An 8012-nucleotide genomic window follows, 5' to 3' on the forward strand; every position below is an offset into this window, starting at 1 on the left:
ATTTTTTTTTTTTTAGTATTTGTTTTTTGTTATTCAAATGTGTCTATACACACACACACACACATATATATATATATATATATATATATATATATATATATATATATATATATAAATTACAAAAAACTAATAATAAAAAAAATGTTGCATGGCGCGAGATTCGATCCGGCGACCGACCTTCCGATTACAAACCCGAGCGCTTACCGCTGCGCCACGACGCTGTATAAAACTATTAACCGTAGAGAGCATTTCACCGCAACGGTTTCTTTTAACTATCGATTTTCTCGACAACGGCTGAGAAGTGCATCTTGGTGCTTTGCCACATTACACCTCTGGCCATGAGCTTTTATTATGCGCAGTATGAATCGAATCTGAATTTCACAATTGGCGGCCTCCCCTTGTTAGTAACATCCCTGTGCCACAAGCGGGTGGGCTATACATAAAGCATAGCAATACTGTCTGCCACCATGTCAGAGATATGTTGACGATGAACGTTTTTTTCTGTCAGCTACTGGCACAGCACAGCACCGACGTGCGTCAGTGACCTCAGCTGCTCCATCCCACTGGCAAGTACGTCGACAGTAGCGCTCTTGACGGAAGACCTGGTGTTGTCAGTGGAGCGTTGCCCCTTGCGTCAAACCCCCAGATGCGGGCAGATACCGGCGGCTGGTCGGGCTCTCGCGGTCACGGTCAACATAAACACGTGGCGGACGTCAGCGCCCAGGGCTGCCGGTAATGTGTTCCACGTCCGCCGTCTGAGGAGGATTGCTTCAGGATGACGCCAAGGGCGTGTATGGCCAGCCGGTCAGCTCTCCGGAGCACGGGGCTAAGCCGCGGCTCAAGGACGGGGTTGACGAAATCGAGTAGCAGTGGCGCCATTAGAGACGGAACTATAGTGCCCTGGGACGAGGATGACAAGAGGGTCCGGCATTTGCTTTGCTGAAGGGTTTTTGTTGTCGTTTGAAGGAGGGCGCAGGACAGCGCCCTCATTAGCGGTCGAGCGATAGTAATGAAATAATGAGAAAGCTGTAAACGGAGTGGACACAAAATAGAGTACAGAAACGTATAGGAAACTCCAAATGTCGGAAGTATTTCGTGTTTCACTGGTTACAACTAGCTAGGAGAACAAAGAATCCTAACAACTTTGACAATAACTATGAAGCAGACAATAATGCACTTTGTGTGTCTCCTGTTGGGCCCGCCTTCTCATCAGAAAACGACTTTGATTCCATCATAGCCAACAATAACGATTCACACGGACAATTTACGAGCAGTGTAAAGAGAACGAACTTCGGCTTATTTCCCAATACGCCTGAGTTCAACAGTGTTTTATTTATATCTTCGAAGGGACAGTTCGCAATTAATCGTGTATTTAATATCTAAAGTTTCTGTTTTGGAGAGGTATATGAAGTTGCCTATTGTGTGTGAGTACGTGTGTGTGTGTGTGTGTGTGTGTGTGTGTGTGTGTGTGTGTGTTTGTGTGTGTTCGCATACAATAAAACACACACACACACACACACAAACGCGCTACATATAGCTTCTTTTAGATCGTTCACTACTCCAAAAGAGGGCCACACGACTGATCTACGTTTTGACATATCTAAAAGAGAGTCTACTTTTTTCAATTACAATTTTAATAATTCGATTTAAAACAGAAGTCTGTGACTGCAGCTGTCATAAGTAATATCATGAAATGTTTGTGTGTCACAGTTCCTCGTTTAGAATCTGTGTGCTGTTTGTGCTACAACAGTTTGTGCAGTGTCCTGAAAAAGCATAAATACCAAAGCAAGACGAAACCCCATCCACTGGAACATACTGCAGGACCTTTCGTTACCCGTGTCTAACGAATTAGTGTAATTGGAAAAGTTAGCTACCTGAAGATTGGGATGATAGCCCCGACACCGGTAATGTAATCAAATGAAGCTTTTTATGGATGGATGTGTTCTTCACCAACTGTCATTTGTGAAGTTCCTGACAGATTCGACGATGTAGAAATGTTTGTAGTTTTAATGTAATTTCTGCTGGTACTGCCCCACAGCTCGTAAATATCTAAGGAAATTTATGTTTGTGAACCACCAAGGGCTGCCAATTAAACATCTATTCGTTAAAATTCACCCTGCGTTACTGTCGCCAGAATTAAAACAGCCTGCCTCTTATTCCACCTTTGAGTGGTTATATTTTTGTTTGTCAATAAATAAATGCAATCTAACACTTTTTGACTAAACACTATGCAAGTGGGCTACTGTTACAGAACATTGGACTACTAATGCAAATAGTAGCTCTAAACCCCGACTTAGTGAAGCGACACCTTGTTACAAACAAATTTATGATCCAATAAACGAATTCGTAACACAGTCTACAAAATAACATGACGCTACCGCTAAAGACAGGCATACCTTGTATAACGGAAAATCAGCCACTGTGAATATCACTCGTAAGATTGCACGAAAATTACAAGAGTAGTAATAGTGACTAACGTCTGCTTGAACAATGTTCAACTGTTATCTTGACCCCTGTTTGTAATCAGAGTAGTGAGGTATGAAAGTGACCAACTGGTGATAATAATTATCCACGTTACTTGAACAACGACATTGCTCGCAAGAACAGGATCTTCGGAAACCATTACGGAGTATTGAACACATCTATGCACTGCATCCTGTAAGTTATTTCGTGGAACGCGGAGACACAGTAAAAAGCAGCCATTGCAATTCTGCAGTCAGCAATCGGCGACAAAACTTATCTTCACACTTGAAAATTTGCGTGCATGGAAAGGAGTATTTAACAATCTTAGTGTGGAAAAACTATGTAAGATCCGAATTACTTCATCATCTGCACTATTTGTAAACATTAGTACTCAAAAGTCCCCCCGTCGTGGTCTTGCGGTGCGTTCTCCATCCCCAGCACGGGGTCCAGGGTTTGATTCCCAGGGGGTCAGGGATTTTCATCTGCCACGAGATGACTGGGTGTTGTGTCATCATCATCATTCACCCCCTTACTGTCGGAGGAAGGCAACGGCAAATCCCTCCATTAGGACCTTGCCTAGTACGGCGGTGCGGGTCTCCCGTATCGTTCCCCTATTCTCTGTCAAGAAGCATGGGGCTTCATTTTCGTTTCCAGTACACAAACGGGCGTGCCTTGCAACATCTGTGCACAAGATGGTATCAGACAAAAACTGCACCAGAAATATGCGTAAATATTCAATAAATGACTTAAGCACTTATACGTAAGCATAATGTAATACGTCGTATGGAGTGGAGCATAAAATAAAAAATTCATTCCATATGTGGAGTCATACGAGAAATAATTCATCTGAGTTACAATCTAAGAATGAAAACATCGTCCTAGAGGCATATAACCACGTAATCTCTTACGAGAACCACAAGACTTCCTTGTACATTCTTTTCCTTCACATTCTTAGACTGTAACGCAGATGAAATTACAGAATACCTCAAAGCCTGTACTGGGCTAAATGTCATGAAAATGGATAGAGGCAGGAGCGGGGCGGATATGGATATAAGCAAAAAAGGGTGGGGACTTTTGCGTGACCGGGAAAGCCATCCGCCTTATTGGATTCAACTCATATTCTTTCACTGGGAAGGAGGTTTTGTGGTATATGTGTTAAGAGTAGAATCTCACGAGAAACACATAGGTGAAATCCGTTTTGCAATATATTTGACAGGTAAAAATTTGTGCGTCTTTTGTTATAACACGTGTGGCTCGTCATGATTCACGACACGAATGGCATGCAACATACTGCGAAACAAAGTGCACTTTACAGAACTTGTTCCACTTGCTGTCCTTGTACCTGAGGGTATTTCCGTATCCGCCGGAGAAAGTTTGCATGGACACGATGAAACACAGCAGTATCACAGGACGCGGAAACCCGCTGTTCCCGTTGCTGCACATCAAACATGGCGGCCCTTCCACTCTACCATGACACCTAATCCAACTACTGGGGGACTGCGTGTAAAGCCATTCCCGTACACAGGCACCATAATGGGGTGGCACCGCATCCTTCTGAAAGTACGAAGGAAATGTCCCGTCTTCGATGAGAACCATGGACAAGACCATCTTATCCAGCATCTGTAGGTAGGCCGTAGCATTGAGTGCTTCTGTCAGACAGATAGGGCCAATGAGACGCATTCCCCAAATGTCAGGCCGCACCATCTTTGAGCCCTACGGAAAGACGTCCGTCTTGGGTTATTCAATAATTAGTATCGCTGGCTGCGCTTGCTGATCTGCCTATTGACGTAAAAATTCGCCTCATCACTAAATAGGATGTTGTAAACAATATCGTGATCAGTCGCGTGTTGTGCTAACAGCCACTCACAAAACTGCATCCTCCGACCAGAGTCGTCTTCCGCCAGATATTTTTGAAGTTGAATTTTGAATGGATGCCTTTTCTGTCGGTGTACGTTTCTGGGCATATTGATCTGAGGAACGACATGCCGGCGGGCGAGTTGCCTGATACCATATGACGGAACTCGTGGCCACTGCTGCTAAAACTGCTGTGGTCGTAGCCTCATCAGTTGCTATGTGGAGACGGCTAGTATGAGGTTTATTTGCCACGGATCCCGTTTCTTGAAACTTTCTGATCAGTTTCCTGGCGGCACTTTGCGTGAAGGGTTCCCAGCCAAGGTATTGCCGGTTGAAGTCCCTGGTAATTGATGTGGAACTCCATCCACCAGTTAGCAGGATTATTTTGATGCACTCGTCTTTGGTCAGTGGCATGGTGGCGTGTTGTCCTTCACATTAAGGGCACTCGTGCAAAGACAGAAACAAAACATGATCAGGTTTGAGAATACTGCTTGACAAATTACACATGTTATAACAGATGATGCATGACTTTTTACCTATCAAAGATACTGCAAAATTCTACCCTTAAAACACGAATCACATGACGCCCTCCCCCCCTCTCCCACTGAAGAAAGGAGAGCTTAATCCAGTATGGAGGATACCAAGATGGCGGACGGCTTTAGCAGGTCTCCTGAAGAGTTCCCCCCCCCCCCCCCCCCCCCCACTACATTTGTTTCTATCCATATCTGCCCCGTCCCTGCCTGTAGCCATTTTCACAACGTTTTCCCCAGTCCCGACTTTTGGGACACTGCGACAACCTGTATTTCACGAATGGCTTCACATGTGGAATGACTTTTCAATTGAACGGCACAGTAAGTACTACATATCGTATAATGCCTATGATCAAGTGCTTTAAATGACTTAAATGACGAAACTGGTCCGTTGTATAAGGCTACACAACGGGACAGTTTCGTCATTTAAGTCATTTGCAAGCACTTGTACATAGGCATTATACAATATGTCGTACTTATTGTACTACTACAGACAATATCTTCGTTCACAAAATTCTTGGAGGCTGTGGACCCATATATGAACAAACTATTTAAGGCATTTGAATGGGGCTTCAAATAAAGTGAGCAAAGGACAAGAGCTGCTCAGCTTTCAAGATACACATGGAATATAAGATGAGAATTTCAGTAATCACACTGAATAAAATCTATATACACGACTTCCAGCAAAAACAGAATGACCTAAACTGCACGAGAGAAAAAAAAATGGTTCAAATGGCTCTGAGCACTATGGGACTTAACATCTGAGGTCATCAGTCCCCTAGACTTAGAACTTTAACCTAAGTAACCTAAGGACATCACACACATCCTTGCCCGAGGCAGGATTCGAACCTGCGACCGTAGCAGCAGCGCGGTTCCGGACTGAAGCTCCTAGAACCGCTCGGCCACAACGGCCGGCTGCAGGAGAGAGTGATGAATTTGAATGCATAATACTTTGAACTGTATGACCAGAATACGATCTTGTAACCAGATTCAAACTCACGAGAAACACAAAGACTGTAAACTCACACGTAAATATCAGCTCACCTTCGCAAATCATCACACGATTCCACCCGATATTAAGGAAAAATAAGCCGCGCAATAGGACTATCACAGAGATGCATTGACTGCAACACCTTGCCTATTAGAAACCACTCCGAGTAAGTGGAACATTGTCACCAAATGTAAATGCTGCTGCCATTTCCGCGCTGCGTCTACTCAACATATGTATCGCGGAACCAAGAGTGTTTCACACACATGCGCAGAAATGCCCCACTGAAAGCCAGGTATCTGACTGGCTGGGAGTGCGTGAAAAACCACCAGAGGTACCACGGTTTCGCCGCAACGTTTCAGTGAGCTCAAATCACAGAACCTACACTCCTGGAAGTAAAATAATGGGAGACGGCACTACAGACTTATTACTGTACGCTGCCATGTTAGATGTCCCGAAACATTAGCACACTACTGTTTACGATTGCTTCTTGTACTTAATTTCTGACAGGTGCACGGAACGTTGGTTTTAAACAGAAAACGTTACAGTGCTTTCGTGAATAACATTGCGTCAGGAAGGAATTTTCAGACGTTTTTCTGTTCTGAAATGCATATTTGATACCGTAATACGACACATTTGGCCTTGTTAATGTAACTTCCTTTTTCTTATACGTTTAGAATAATCACAAAGAGAAGTATGTGATATGAAAAGACTGCTTTCGTAATCCACCGTTTTCGTTAACACGGACTGACAAAACTGAAGTTCGGCCTACGTCCTCTTCCCGAAAATGCTGAGAACACATTTTGCTATGTTTGGCCGGTTTCCAGTCTTTGCTTCTCGCAGCGTTCACCCAGAGAGCTTTTCGAATTGCATTGAAGGGAAACCCAAAATCAAATGACTGAAACAAAACCATTATAGTAAAAGTAAACAGCGCAACCAGCATATGAATATAAAAGAAAATATCGATGAACGAATGTACTTATGAAATGTGGTTTCTTTACACTGTATACTATAATCAGAATGGTTAACAGACCTGCAACTGACGCAAACTGCCATTTTTGATCAAAACAGTTCCACCTGAAGTTAGTGTTTGGGGCAACTAACATGGCGGACGTCAGCTTAAAGTTTTTGACGCCATCACAAGTCTCCTTATCATACCTCCATGCCTACACTGTATATCGATACTGGTTACAGAACGTCTTTGCAAAGTATTAGCAAAGACCAGACCGCCATTTATTGAAAGCAAAGCTGCTGAGGAATTGAAAGTGATATTTAACATGCAACTTTAAACTAACTGAGTGAGCCAAATAAATCTTGTGGTTATTTGATGATCAATTTCTATTCCCGAAATACAGTTAGATTTCAGCGAAGATATTTACAAACAATTTATTGACTTTTTACATTGAATAGACTATTATCCAGCCCTTCTGTTTGTCAGCCGATAACAGTATAAAACTCTGATGCAGTAATTTTGTTTACCTTCATGACACGTAACGTAGAAATGAAATAGAAAACAAGAGTGTGTCCGTTTCGTTCAGAACTCTGCGTGAAATTTTTAAAAGCTTGTACGACCTTTCTTGATGTGTGCAGTTGTTGAGGCTATTCCTTGTTTACATAAAGCGAACGATTTTAAGGTACGTGCAGTCACAATTATTGAGGTTGCGACTTTTTGCGTCCACAACAAAGCCAGCAGTAACACAATGACAACAGCAGTGGGGTTAGATACCGATGGTGCATTTGTAAGATCTGTCACATCATAGGCTTTGAAGTAATGTAGGGAACTGTGACTCTAAAATAATACTCAAGTTCCGTATCTCGCGCAGCTTTCCATCTGGGGGACAGGAAACTGCAGTTCAGTAAATATAATCCGTCACTGTCAATTTGCTCCGCACTTCTCTTGTTTACTGAGAAGCAGAGTACGTGACGAGCTTTTGCAATGTAATGCCAGAGGATTTTTTTATCAGTGTGCTTGACTAATAATCAGCTACATCAGGTGTTTAGGCGTCGAAGTATGTTCCCACGGTGGGTTCTACTCATTTGTCATTGTCAAATGTTATCTGGTGTTAACAAGCATCGAAACGGCGAAGAGCTGGCCATTGTTCCAGCACTTGTATCTGCTTCCTTCTTACGTAATTTTTCGTAAAATTGTTTTCGGCATCTGACAAAGGCTGTTACGT

This window comes from Schistocerca americana, chromosome 1, assembly GCF_021461395.2.
Source record: "Schistocerca americana isolate TAMUIC-IGC-003095 chromosome 1, iqSchAmer2.1, whole genome shotgun sequence".
Taxonomy (NCBI): Eukaryota; Metazoa; Arthropoda; class Insecta; order Orthoptera; family Acrididae; genus Schistocerca; species Schistocerca americana.